Genomic DNA, 12,730 nt, shown 5'->3' with positions numbered 1-12,730 from the left:
ACGTTCTAAGGAAAAGTGGGACTTTGTAGGATCAATTTAGAAACTGGGACGGCTTCCGTAAATCTGAGACTGTCTCTGGAAAATAGGGACACTGGGAGGATCTGCATGGCTTGCTTAGCTCCAACAAGGTGGTGATCTCCTGTATCTTTGCACCATGCCCTGGGACATGACTGGCACAGATTAGCAGGGTATGCTTTTCACAGCATTATTGCCTGCTAATATGGTGTACCATGCTGCTGTTAGAAATGTAGTCACAGGGGCAGGCTGAAATGCTGGCAGCTCTCAGCCCTTATTATTTACCCAAATTTACCATGCTTTCCCTCCTACTCTTTCTCCAAAGAGTTCAGAGCAGTTTAACATATAGTCATGGCTGTCAACCATCGCTTTTTTGTGGGAAATTCCCTTATTTTAGCACCGTTTCCCGCTGCTTCCCACTGCTATCCTGGATTGTTAGATATGCTGTAGACTGTCCCCAGGACAGGTGAGGCTGCTGATCCCTTATTTTCGAGGCTGCTGATCCCTTATTTTCAAATTTGAAAGTTGACAGCTATGCATATAGTTCACAGGCAGTCTCTCATTGAGGTAACTCTCAGGGGCAGACCTGCTTAGATTTGGAAGTAGATTTTGCACTGCTGACGTTATTCTTCTGGGCATATAGCAAAAGCAGGTACTTCGTGGGTAGGTTGAGGCCCATTCAAAAATGGGTCTAACTCTGCCCCCCTGGTTGGCATTCTCAAATAGCACAAGCCGCTCTTGTCACCTCATTTTCCTGCCTGGGTGAGCCAGGCCTGTGACCTTGATGGTGTTCCAGGGGAAGGTTATTGCACAATCCAAGATTGCATATTGGATTACTGCAGTGCACTTTATGTGGGGCCTGCCCTTATAGCTGGTCCAAAAGCTGCAACTGGTACAGAATGCAACATCTCATTAATGGAGTAGAGTTTATTTCTACCAGCATGCAACACCTCTGCTGCATTTATGGTTTATCAAATGGTATCCAAATTTTCAAGATGATTAAAACAAAAAAGGGGGGTTTTGAGGAGCTTGGAAAGGATTTTTGCAAACTAAGGGAATGGGCAGTAAAATGGCAAAGTAAGTTAGGATGCAGATATATCATGCACATTCCACCCCTCAAAAAAGAAAAAGAAAAAGGGAATTGTAGTTTATACCTCCCAGAGCTGCAATTCCCAACACCCTTAAACCTCAGTTCCCATGATTCTTTGGGGAGGAGGGAATATGCTTTAAATGTATGGTGTGTGCACCATACATGTAAGCACATGTAAAGTGTTCCGAACACCCTCATCCCTTATTTTTACATATATGATCATAGGACCTGAACTGGCAGTATTGACCAGGAATGAGACCTTGGCATTGTAGCAGATTAATTCTATCATACAGATCATTAGGTGAGGGATTGAAAATGAAACTGCCAGTATCCTAATGCCCTTTTACGAATGCATGGTGCTACCTCACTTTGGGTTCTGTGCACAGTTCTGGTTTATTGTAGACCTGGAAATGCTTCTGAGAAAGATACAGTCAGAGCACCAAGCTCAGTCGATGCTAGGAGAGAGGAAGCGGGATGGAGGCAAGGAGAAGTGTTATGTACTGAGCTGAATAGGATCCAAAATGCAGCAGTCTGATTGGTCCTAGAACAATAGGATTCAGAATGCAGCAGTCTGATTGGTCCTAGAACAATAGGATCCAGAATGCAGCAGTCTGATTGGTCCACAGGAGCCACCCAATCCAGCTCCAGGTGGAAGTGAATCCACAACCTGATTGGGCTACAGGAGAATCCCGGAATTAGCCAATCACGTAGGGCCCATTGTGTAAATAATGCATATAAAGCAGACATTCTGGGGGGAACTTCCATTCCTTCTCACCACTATGAGCTGAATAAAGAGCATGAAATCTACTCTCGACTCAGAGTACATTTCAAGAAGAAATATCTTTTGTGTTTTCAAGTGACCATTTGGCTTAATTGATCTTGGGAGGACAAGTACAGTACTGGCTTACGCTAACCCTACGTGACAAATTGCAGCACAAAATTGCAGTAATGAGACTTCTGTTGGAAGAGGGGCTTAAGCAGCCACAGAGCCTATTAATAACCAGGCATTATTGTTGTGTTTTTTGGTAGGCAAACCTTTTCCTGCCCCGTTTCCAGGATCAGATTAAGCACCTTCCTGGGCTATAATCAGTGAAACACCTCAACTTCCTATAATCCTGGGATCTGTTGAAAGAGGGCTAAGCGACTGAATTTGATGTCAGTCCCTGGGCTATTAAGGAACCAGGGTGGACAATGAAGGCCAAAGTCTCCAGGGAGAGCCTCTATCTGCAGTCTGATTCAGTACACTTAGTTGTGTACTGTACTAGTTGTTTGTGCAATCGGAAGCGCAGGAAACCAGCATGGCTCTCATGGCTGGTTGCGCATCAGATTGCTGTAGCTCTAATACTTCCTGTTATACAACTGGCAGCGCTGGGTTTCATATTGTGCGACTATTATTTTCGCCCATACACTGGTGCAACAGCCCGTGCACTGGCGGTCAGAGAATGCTGGATCCGGGCCTGTGGTACAATCGGCGGAATAAGCAGGATGCAGCAATGCTGGCTTATTCCATTTTGCACACATTGCCATCTAAAGAGGGGGCTCCCAGCCTCTGCAACTGGTCAGGTTAGGTTGCGTCTGTGCGCAAATAGTACCACAGATCCACAGACATACAGGAGGTGTGATCCAGTAGCTGTTGCGGAAACTGTGTCATCTTACGAGAGATGAATCAGTGACTGCGCTACGCTCTCTACCAGTGGCAATCCGATTATGTGTTTACTCACTTGAAGTATTCAAACCAGCTGTATCCCTAAAGGCTTGGGATCGTTCACAAGGCTTAAGGTCCTTCCACTCAGCCTTCTTACATCACAACAGATGCAATGTGGTGCTCGTGGGTTATGCCGGAAGCATTCAAGGAAAAGTTTCCTTATGGGGGATTTCAGATTTGCCCCCGGTTCAATGCCCTATATTTTTCATTGGGCAAATGCAGGTATTAGGCCATTGGAGTCTGGAGTGCTATCTAGAATGCAGTTGCTTCAGTGTTACAGATATCTATTGGGTAGCACCTGTGCTTTGCCACTGATGGAGTGCAAAACGACTCCTGCCCTGTCCATTTTCCAGATTGTTGTGGTCCAGAGAGCAGATCTTAGTCTCCAGTTGTTTGAAATCAGGGGGGCATTTGCTCCCCGACTTGGATTTTCAATTATCTCTGTTTATTTTATTTTAAATTTTTTGATGTACTGGTGTTTCATAGAAAAATATCCGTGTGTCTTACAATAACACATAAAACCGTGCAGTAAAAGCCATTTTAAAAACTAAAATCATACAGTAAAGGTAAAGGGACCCAAGACCATTAGGTCCAGTCATGGCCGACTCTGGGGTTGCAGCGCTCATCTCGCTTTATTCGCTGAGGGAGCCAGTGTACAGCTTCCGGGTCATGTGGCCAGCATGACTAAGCCGCTTCTGGCGAACCAGAGCAGTGCACGGAAACGCTGTTTACCTTCCCGTCAGAGCGGTACCTATTTATCTACTTGCACTTTGACGTGCTTTCGAACTGCTAGGTTGGCAGGAGCAGGGACCAAGCAACGGGATCTCACCCCGTCGTGGGGATTCGAACCACCGACCTTCTGATCGGCAAGTCCTAGGCTCTGTGGCTTCACCCACAGCGCCACTTAACAATTAATTGCCTGCATAGGCCTGGCAGAATAGAATAGTCTCCAAAAGGCATTTAGAAGCTAAAACAAAAGGTGCCTGCTGAATCTCCTATGGCAGAGTATTCCACAATAGGGGGCCAGTGACACTAAGGCTCAGTTTTGTCATGTTGTCAGGTGAGCCTTGCCAGGCCAGGGAACAACCACTGGTGCTCCTGCAGATATTTATGTAAGAAGTGAAACTTCCAGCCCTATGGAACAATTTCTAGGTGTGTTAAAATACCGTATTTTTCGCCCTATAGGACGCACTTTTTCCCCTCCAAAAATGAAGGGGAAATGTGTGAGCGTCCTATGGGGCGAATGCAGGCTTTCGCTGAAGCCTGGAGAGCGAGAGGGGTCGGTGCGCACTGACCCCTCTCGCTCTCCAGGCTTCAGGAGAGCCCCAGCGCCAGCCCCACAAGGTCGGGGGACAGCGGGGGGGGGGGGGCAGAACGCCACCATCCCACTGTCTCCCGATGTGGTTTGGAGGCTGACGGCGGGGAGATGTGTGCTTCTCCCCGCCGCCAGCCCCGCAAGCTGCGGGGACAGCGGGGAGGCGCAGCGCATCTTCCCACTGTCCCCAGACCTAGTCTGAAGGTGGGCGGCGGGGAGAAGAGCGCTTCTCCCCGCTGCCGGCCCCGCAAGCGCCTGGGGGGGGGGGAAATAAATTTTTTTTCTTTATTTCCCCCCTAAAAAACTTGGTGCGTCCTATGGGCCGGTGCGTCCTATGGGGCAAAAAATACTGTAAGTTCCAGCGATGCGTTCATTGCATGTGTGTTTGTTGTTATGTTATTGTTGGTAGATTTCCTAATCCTGATGTGCAAAGCTTCCCTGTTCTCCTCCCACCCAAGAGGTGGGTTTTCCAGAAAGTGGTGAATTGGAAATTCCATTTTCCTATGCAAATTATACTATACAAACTAGCCTTGGGAAATCGACAATTTGCACTGGAAAACTGTTGCCCTAGAGAATTATCAAATTTAGCATGCATATTTTAGTTGAATTTTGGGAGGTTCCAGATGATTTGCTTATTGAGATAGATTTGCTTGCACAAAGCTTATCCAAAGGCTAGATTTTATCAAGTCCTTATTGAGCATTCATTCTGATTTGTTTGTGGGAAGGTTATGTAACGACAAACATTCATCTGGATTCGCTTGTGGGTAGTTTGCAAGCCTTTCTGTTAGTAATTGGTTCACCTCACACTTCTCGATGGGTTTCCCCATCACTTTCCTAACTGCAAAAACTCCATTTCTTTCTTTAAAGTGGGTTTGATAGTGTGCTAAGGTGTGCTTTAACCCACTTTAATTGTGCAAACCTAAATATCTCAGTACGGACATACATCCCTTCTGCAAAGTGCAGAGAGTCTGGGGGTGACCTTTGGTAAACAAAGATCAGAGCTTCGAAACTGCCAGGCCTGCCTAATATTGTATCTGCAATTGGTATCTATTCATTGTCAACAATGCATTTATGAAATAGAAAACAAAAGCATTGGAAAAGTTTAAAGCACTGGAGAAATCATCTTGGAAAGTTTTCCACAGCACAGCCTCCCACGCTGCTTTCTGCTGTTCCTGCGGATATGAAGTTATATATTGCAAATCCATTGGCGGGGGGCTTTTATCAGTGGTGTCCAGTTCATTTTTTAAAATATTGGCTTCTTTCATATTGTTGCTTTCTTGTGGGAATGCTGTCTTTTAATTGTGGTAGCACTTGTAGGGGAGGGGATAAATTTCTTCAATAAGTCCCTGGCTTTGCTACAAAAGCCCTTTAAGTGCAAAAAATCAAAATGAATAAATCTTGTGTGGGTAGACGCTCAAGCTGCCTTTCTCATACTATGGTGCCAATCAGAAGATGCCAATCTCTAGGCTCATTCACCAGTCAGAACAATACATACCCGGCTTGCACATCTTCTTCCTTAAAGATGCACTTTAGTTGTTTGATCTTGAAGACGGTGATTGGGATTCTTAATGACGCTTTCCATTGACTCCTACACTTTCTCTTGAATCAATGGTGTTTTTGCTCCGTCTAACAGCTTTATAATGTGTTTCAAGTATTGCCTGTGGGAGTTAATTGGATTTGTCAGCAATATAGTAGGGAAAGAAATGAGATGTTGCTGCAGCTTATTTTCTACAAGGGGGAAAAAACACACACATGGCTTTCGGTCATTTATGATTGAGCTTTTAAAGGTCAGCTTTTAACTCTCTCTATAGGAGGCCAGCTCATCTCGCTGCACCGTTTTTCGTTTGTTGTTGCCTTGGCTGCGTACCTTCAACCAGTTCTGTGTTTTGAACATTTGCAACACAGCCCTGTTCACGCTTACTGAGAAGGAAGACCCACTCTGTGTGTGTGTGTTTAGGTTATGATATTCACCTTATAGGGCTGTTGTAAGAATTACTGATAAGAAGTTGCTGCAGCACTCGAAAGCACTATATATAGAAACATAAGAAGAAACTGTCTTTTACCAAGTCAGACCAATAGTCCGTCTAGCTCAGCACGGTCTACAGCAGTGTTAGAAATTTGCCAGGCGCATTTTCCTACTAGTAAGGGTCCAATTGCGACCACGTGGAGATCTCTGGATGCTAGGTTGGTGACAGACATCTCCATCTGGCTGGCCCCTTCAGCTTTATTAAGCAGGTCAGCAGAAGAGCTTATTTATTGCATTTCTGTCCTACCCTTTTCCTGCAAGGAATACATGGTTCACTCTCCTCCTCAGTTAATCCTGACAGTGACCCTGTGAAGTGGGTTAAGAGGCTGTGACTGGCCCAAGGTCACCCGATGAGCTTCATGACTGAGTGGGGATTTAAACCCTGATCGCCCAGGTTCTGGCTGACACTCTTGACCACACTGGCCTCACAGAGTACTTCTGCTATGGGGCAGCTCTATAAATTAAGTAGGTAGATAAATATGGGGAAAGCAAAATGTCACTTAGAGGAGGATCTGAACTGTTTTCCTTGAAGCTTGAATTTGTTTTATTCTGGATTGTTGTATTTGATGTTTTCATGTGTTGTAAACCGCTAAGATTCCCCCCCCTTTAAAATATGTAACGTTATAGAAACAAAATGAATAACAACAACTGCTACTACAGTGGTACCTCGGTTTAAGAACAGCCCTGTTTATGAACAATTCGGTTTTCGAATGCCGCAAAACCGGAAGTAGTGTCCCAGTTTGTGAACTTTACCTCAGACTAAGAACGGAATCTGAACAGTGGAAGGGCACTGGCAGTGGGAGGCCTCATTAGGGAAAGTGCACCTCTGTTTTAAGAACGGTTTTAGTTTAAGAACGGATTTCCGTAACGGATTAAGTTCGTAAACCGAGGTACCACTGTACTACTACAAATTTCATTGGGGGGAAATGGCAGCTAGACATTCTGTTGTGGCAACCGTAACCTAGGTTTAAGGGGGGGGCTGACTGGCTTATATGTCTGAGTTCCTAACACTGGTCTACACTGGCTGCCAGTAGCTCTCTGGGTTTTCAGGCTGGGTTTTCTCCCAAGTATATCACATATCAAATGTGGTGACAGTAATAATAATGCAACAAAACAACAACACCACAAACTGGCTTATAAGTATAAAACCAAATTTACTAGAATAATAATTAGAATAGAGATAGACTTGTAACCATTCAAGCAACAAGCATACTAAGGTGTCATATGCAAAACAAAGCCTGGAGATACTGTAAACATGGAGTGGATAAATGTACAACTGTATCTTAACAAGTTACATGGCCATTGTGGCCGCACGGGGTTGCCGTTCTGCGATTGGACTTAACACTACTTGTTGAATGTTTTATTTATCCAGTCTGCATAACGTTTATTGCACATGTAACTTGTTAAGATACAGTGTGCATAGGATTGCAACTGTAATGGCTTCACATGTGTTAGTTAACAGTACAGATTTTCCTTTTTGGTGCTTGTTATAAATTCCCATTTTGTCTTGCGTATATTTTGATGTTTGTGCTTGAATAACAAGGAGAATTTGAAGTCATAAACAAAACATTATTTTTAGAAAAGAAAATTGTTAGCAATTATCTTATTTGGCATATTGTGTAATAGCTGTGATGGCAGATCTTGGAATTGTTAAATGTTAAATGGTCTATGTAAAATGGTTGTTGTTGTTTTTTGGGGGGGTTTCCCGCATAACTGGTGTTTGATTTGTCAATAACCCCCCTGCTGAAACACACATACACTCAACTTGATAATATTTTGCTTGTTTGCAACGTCAAGATTCAAGCTGAGCATTTTGTTCTGAGTTCTTCTATATATGCCAAATTTTGGATTCATTTAATTACAGCTTTCTATTTTGAAATCCATGTATATCTTGAAAAAGCATACCGGTTGCTACTAGTTTGAACCAAATAAAGAATTTATAACAATCTAGGGAAAATAACTCAAAACCTCTGTTTTGTTTTGTTTTAATAATATTTATTAATTTTCCAACCGTTTAAACACAACAAAACAGAAAAGCAAAAAAAAGCAAAAAAAAACACAAAAAACAAGACTAACAAAACAAGACACAAACCATTTAAAACAAAAAACAATTTCAATATCTTAACTTTCGTTCCCTTATTTCCTCGACCTCCTCACACCTCCCTTTTTGTATTCCACTTCTGTTAATTGTTTCAGCAATTCCTTTCCATCTTCCTCTGTTTTCTATCCTATAATTATCTTAACATATTCTAACCTTATTTTTCCCTTTAATACTCTATTAATCTATTTATACTTAATTCCTTATAGCATTTCTACTAAAGCCATATAACTTCATTCCAACATTTTTCTAACATTCATTATTTTTACAGTATTTCTATACATAGTCTTAAACTTTTTCCAGTCTTCTTCCACCGACTCTTCTCCCTGGTCTCGGATTTCTGCCAGTCGTTTCCGCCAATTCCATATAGTCCATCAACTTCATCTGCCATTCTTCCCTAATAGTTAAATCTTGTGTCTTCCAGTACTCCACAATGAGTATTCTTGCTGCTATTGTTGCATACGTGAAAAAAGTTCTATCCTTCTTTAACACCAATTGGCCGACCATGACCAGGAGAAAGGCCTCTGGTTTCTTCAAGAGGGTATATTTAAATACCTTTTTCATTTTATTATGAATCATCTCCCAAAGTGTCTTAATCCTTGGGCATGTCCACCAAAGGTGAACTCTAATCCTCAAATTCGTCTGTTTTTCTTTAAGTTCAGTCGTAGCAAGCGTCAACTTATGTTCATCAAATTGCCTCTGTAGGGCTGGGGCTCTCTTTCTCTTTCTCTCCAGTCAACATTCAACAACAACAGCTTTTTCCCTGGCTTCCTCCGCAGTTTGCCGTATCAAAGTAGGTTCCTGTATCAATTTCTGGGTGGTTTCTGTATTGGTATTATTTATACTTTCTGTAATTAAGTTAATTTTAATAGTTGAAACATCCACTTTCGCATTTATCGTGTCCATTTTCCTGTTAAGCTGATCCAATGAGTCATTTATCTTATATAATGCAGCCACTAAAGCCTCTTCTGTCGACATTCCTCTTGGTTTTAAATATACTGGTACAAAGGCTGCAACAGAAGGAGCAGGGAAGCCTGATGATGGACCTCTCCTGGATTGTTGCCAAGTCCTCCCAGACCTTAATGTTTTGTCAGCAGTTGACTGGTATGTTTTTCCTCTTCCATTTACCATAACACTTAAAAGATTCAAGGTCAGTCCCAGAGTCTCACGGTTTTTAACTTGCAGCTGGAAATTTCCCTAGCCCAGCTCTTGTAACGCAACCCGTTTCAAAGGCTTCCACTGGGGGAAACAGTTTCTATTTGTAATAGTCAATAGTATCCTCTTTTCAACAATCCAAAATTAGTTTCAAATATTTTCAGTTACTGTCAATGAACATTCCAAAAGACATCAGTCCTACTAGCAGCCCGTTTCCAGGGTCAGAGCGGCGGTGTTTTAAATCTCTTCGCTCTCTCCCGCAGGCACACTCAATCCATAACTTCCCCCTCTCTTCTCCTGCCTCCAAGAGGGGGTTTAATGTTCTTTACCGATGCAAATTTAATCTTTTACGAAAGACTCAAAACCTCTGGTCCTCTGGCCTAAATGCAAGGATACTGAGCAATATCATTTACTTGGCTTAGCGTCCAAACTTTTGCATAAACGAGGCTACTTTAAGTGTTAAATCTCTTTGGTATTACTTATTGAACATTTTGCATACCACTATAAATTATCTGCAGCACTGTAAAAAAGTTATTACTATAAAAATGAAAAAAGGAATGAAGTGTGTATGTATAATGTTCTTTAAACATTCAAAATCTGGTTGTAAAAAAGATATAGCAGATTAACTCACCCTGCCTGAGGAAAGGTGCTTCCTTGAGCTCATTTAGAACGCTGTTACTTTAATTTCATAATTTAAACAGATGAGGAGAGCAAATAAGTCTACATTGGCAGAGACCTAATGGGCTGTAGATGAGCATCGCTCAGACTTTAAATTAATGCTTCTTCTGTGTTTACCTTGTAAGATGCAGAAAAAGTGTATGCTTAAGAAATACTGAGACCCAGTATTTAAAGTCGGCTCTAGGAGGGAGAGAAGCAGGGGGAGACTCGCTCAAAAGCACTGACTGTCTTGCATGCCAGCGTAATGAAAAGCTGCATTTTCCGTGGCCCAACCACGTTGCCCTGAAACAGATGGTGATGTTTATGGAGACTGAAGCAGGCTCTGGAAGAATTATTCAGAAAAAAATGCTTAGCGCTTCATCCTCAAACCGCTCTCTGAGGTTAATGAGACAACTCAGGTGGCCTCAGTGGCACAGAGTGAGTGCCTTCGGATGGTGCCCCAGCTGCGCCCTTACCTGGACAGAGACAGCCTAACTACTGTTGTCTATGCTCTGGTAATCTCTAGGTTAGATTACTGCAACATGTTATATGTAGGGCTGCCTCTGAAGATGGTTTGGAAACCTCAGCTAGTGCACTGGGGCATGATGGTTTGAGCATATTATACCAATCCTAGGCTGGCTGCATTGGCTGCCAATTAGTTTCCGGGCCCAATTCAAAGTGCTGGTTTTGACTTATAAAGCCTTAAGCAGCTCAGGACCACAATACCTCAAGAACCACTTTTCCCCATATGAACCTACTCGGACCCTGGGATCATCTTCTGAGGCCATTCTACGTGTGCCTCCTCCGTGTGAAGTCCACTGAAGAAGAAGAGATGTTTGGATTTGATATCCCGCTTTATCATGACCCGAAGGAGTCTCAAAGCGGCTAACATTCTCCTTTCCCTTCCTCCCCCACAACAAGCACTCTGTGAGTTGAGTGGAGAGAGTGGAGAGTGAGAGACTTCAAAGAAGTGTGACTAGCCCAAGGTCACCCAGCAGCTGCACGTGGAGGAGCGGAGACGCAAACCCGGTTCCCCAGATTACGAGACTACCACTCGTAACCACTACACCACACTGGCTCTATTGTTGAGTCAAGAACATCTTACAGAATGCACCCACAATAAATACTGGTCTAGAGAGGCCCCTGATACACAAAAAATTAATCCAAATGCCTTACTCAAAGCCATGGGTTGTCCTAGTATGAAGCGATATTAGACATAGCAACTATCTTGAGCATTGCATGACATTAAGCATACCAAAGTGATTATATAATCATCTGTGTGTATTTCATGCAGCAGGGAGTGGGGAGAAAAAGCAGAGCCAATTTAATAAAGTTTCTGCGACGGGAAGCAAATTGAATATTTGCCCTATCAACCCAATCAGCGACGATAGCCTGTGCCAAGCACGACTGTCTTTTTCTGTAGTTCAAATGAACCTTAAGCTCAGTGAGTGTAAACCATCTGTGACCATTCAAAGCCTTCTTTCTATAAATAAGATTTTCATGGGACAGCATGAAACCATAACCCTGCAGGCACAAAGCAGATTTGCCTGATTGGCAAGGAATCAACTGCATTTCCTTTTCCTGAAAGGGTAATTTGAGAAGCACAGTGACGGACTCTGGTTTCTTTGATGTGCTATTGGCCCCAAGCAGGAGTTCCTAGACTGGTGGTTTTGGATTTTGGTTTTGTTTTGTTTTACCAGACATTCCTTTCTCTCCAATAAATGAAACCCAGCAAATCTGAATATTCTTCTAGAGATGTGAAGGCTTTTTTTTTTGGAGGGGGGAACCAAAAACTGGGGGGGGGGCAAACAGATTCCCCCCCCCCCCAGGCCTTCACATCTCCATTTTGAAAACCCAAATAGGCCTGTTTGGGACCAATTCATATGTTAGAGAAAGAGCCCAGTAGTAGGCTATTCCAGGCTCAGTGTCCCTTGTTATAAATCCTTAGCATCTTCAGGCTGGACCAGGAATGATCCCTGCCTGAAACCTTTGAGAACCATTGATAGTCAGTGGGGTTAGTACTGAGCTAGATGAGCCAAAGGAGAATAAGGCAGCAAGTTGAGGCTGATGGGAATTGTAGTCCAAAACCTCTGGAGGTCACCAGGTTGTGAAGACAAGTCTAGATGGGCCGATGGGCGAACTCAAGGAAGGCTCTGTATGTCCTTTCCTTTGGCCAGTGCAGCAGGGTGGCAGACCACTTGACTGTCCACCTGACATGCTTCAGATAACTTTATGACCACTACTCCATAGCAATTGTTGTTATACAATTCCATTCACCATATAGATGGGTTTATGAAGCATTCCTGTATCCTGCTGCTGTGCTGAAGAAGAATTCCACGAAACAGTGGGTATATCCAGAATCACTGTTCACTGCCTCTGTTTGCAGACTACTTCAGCAGCGTTGGAGGTCATAAAACAAAGCTTTACGGCTTGTTTTCACCAGATAAGAATCTGACCCATTGCTTCTTTCAGAAACTTGCATAGACTTTCAGAGACTTATAAGACTTTCATTTGGTTCTATGTTTTCAAGAGAATCCACCAAGAGTGCATATTTTGTGACTTTCAGAGATTTATAAGATTTCTGTTTATTTGGTTTTGCAGAGAGTGCATATAATATATTTCATACTGTTCAATGTTCTGTATAGATCATATAAAGAGTTTACATTGAC

At 43.0% G+C, this 12,730-nt stretch overlaps 1 protein-coding gene and 1 long non-coding RNA gene across 4 annotated transcripts in view; one reads left to right on the top strand and one right to left on the bottom strand.

Moving 5' to 3' along the window:
- Positions 1-12,730, top strand: part of GHR (growth hormone receptor) — a 108,491-nt gene that overhangs the window by 25,453 nt on the left and 70,308 nt on the right. The window lies entirely within an intron of this gene.
- Positions 8,053-12,427, bottom strand: LOC310689124. Its single transcript, XR_014517344.1, has 2 exons — positions 9,770-12,427; positions 8,053-8,119 (listed from the first exon to the last, which is right to left on the bottom strand). It is a non-coding gene; the product is annotated as an uncharacterized lncRNA (long non-coding RNA).

The sequence above is a fragment of the Podarcis liolepis genome (assembly GCF_965112155.1).
Source record: "Podarcis liolepis genome assembly, chromosome: 11".
Classification (NCBI taxonomy): domain Eukaryota; kingdom Metazoa; phylum Chordata; class Lepidosauria; order Squamata; family Lacertidae; genus Podarcis; species Podarcis liolepis.
This window is presented reverse-complemented; position numbering and strand designations above follow the sequence as displayed.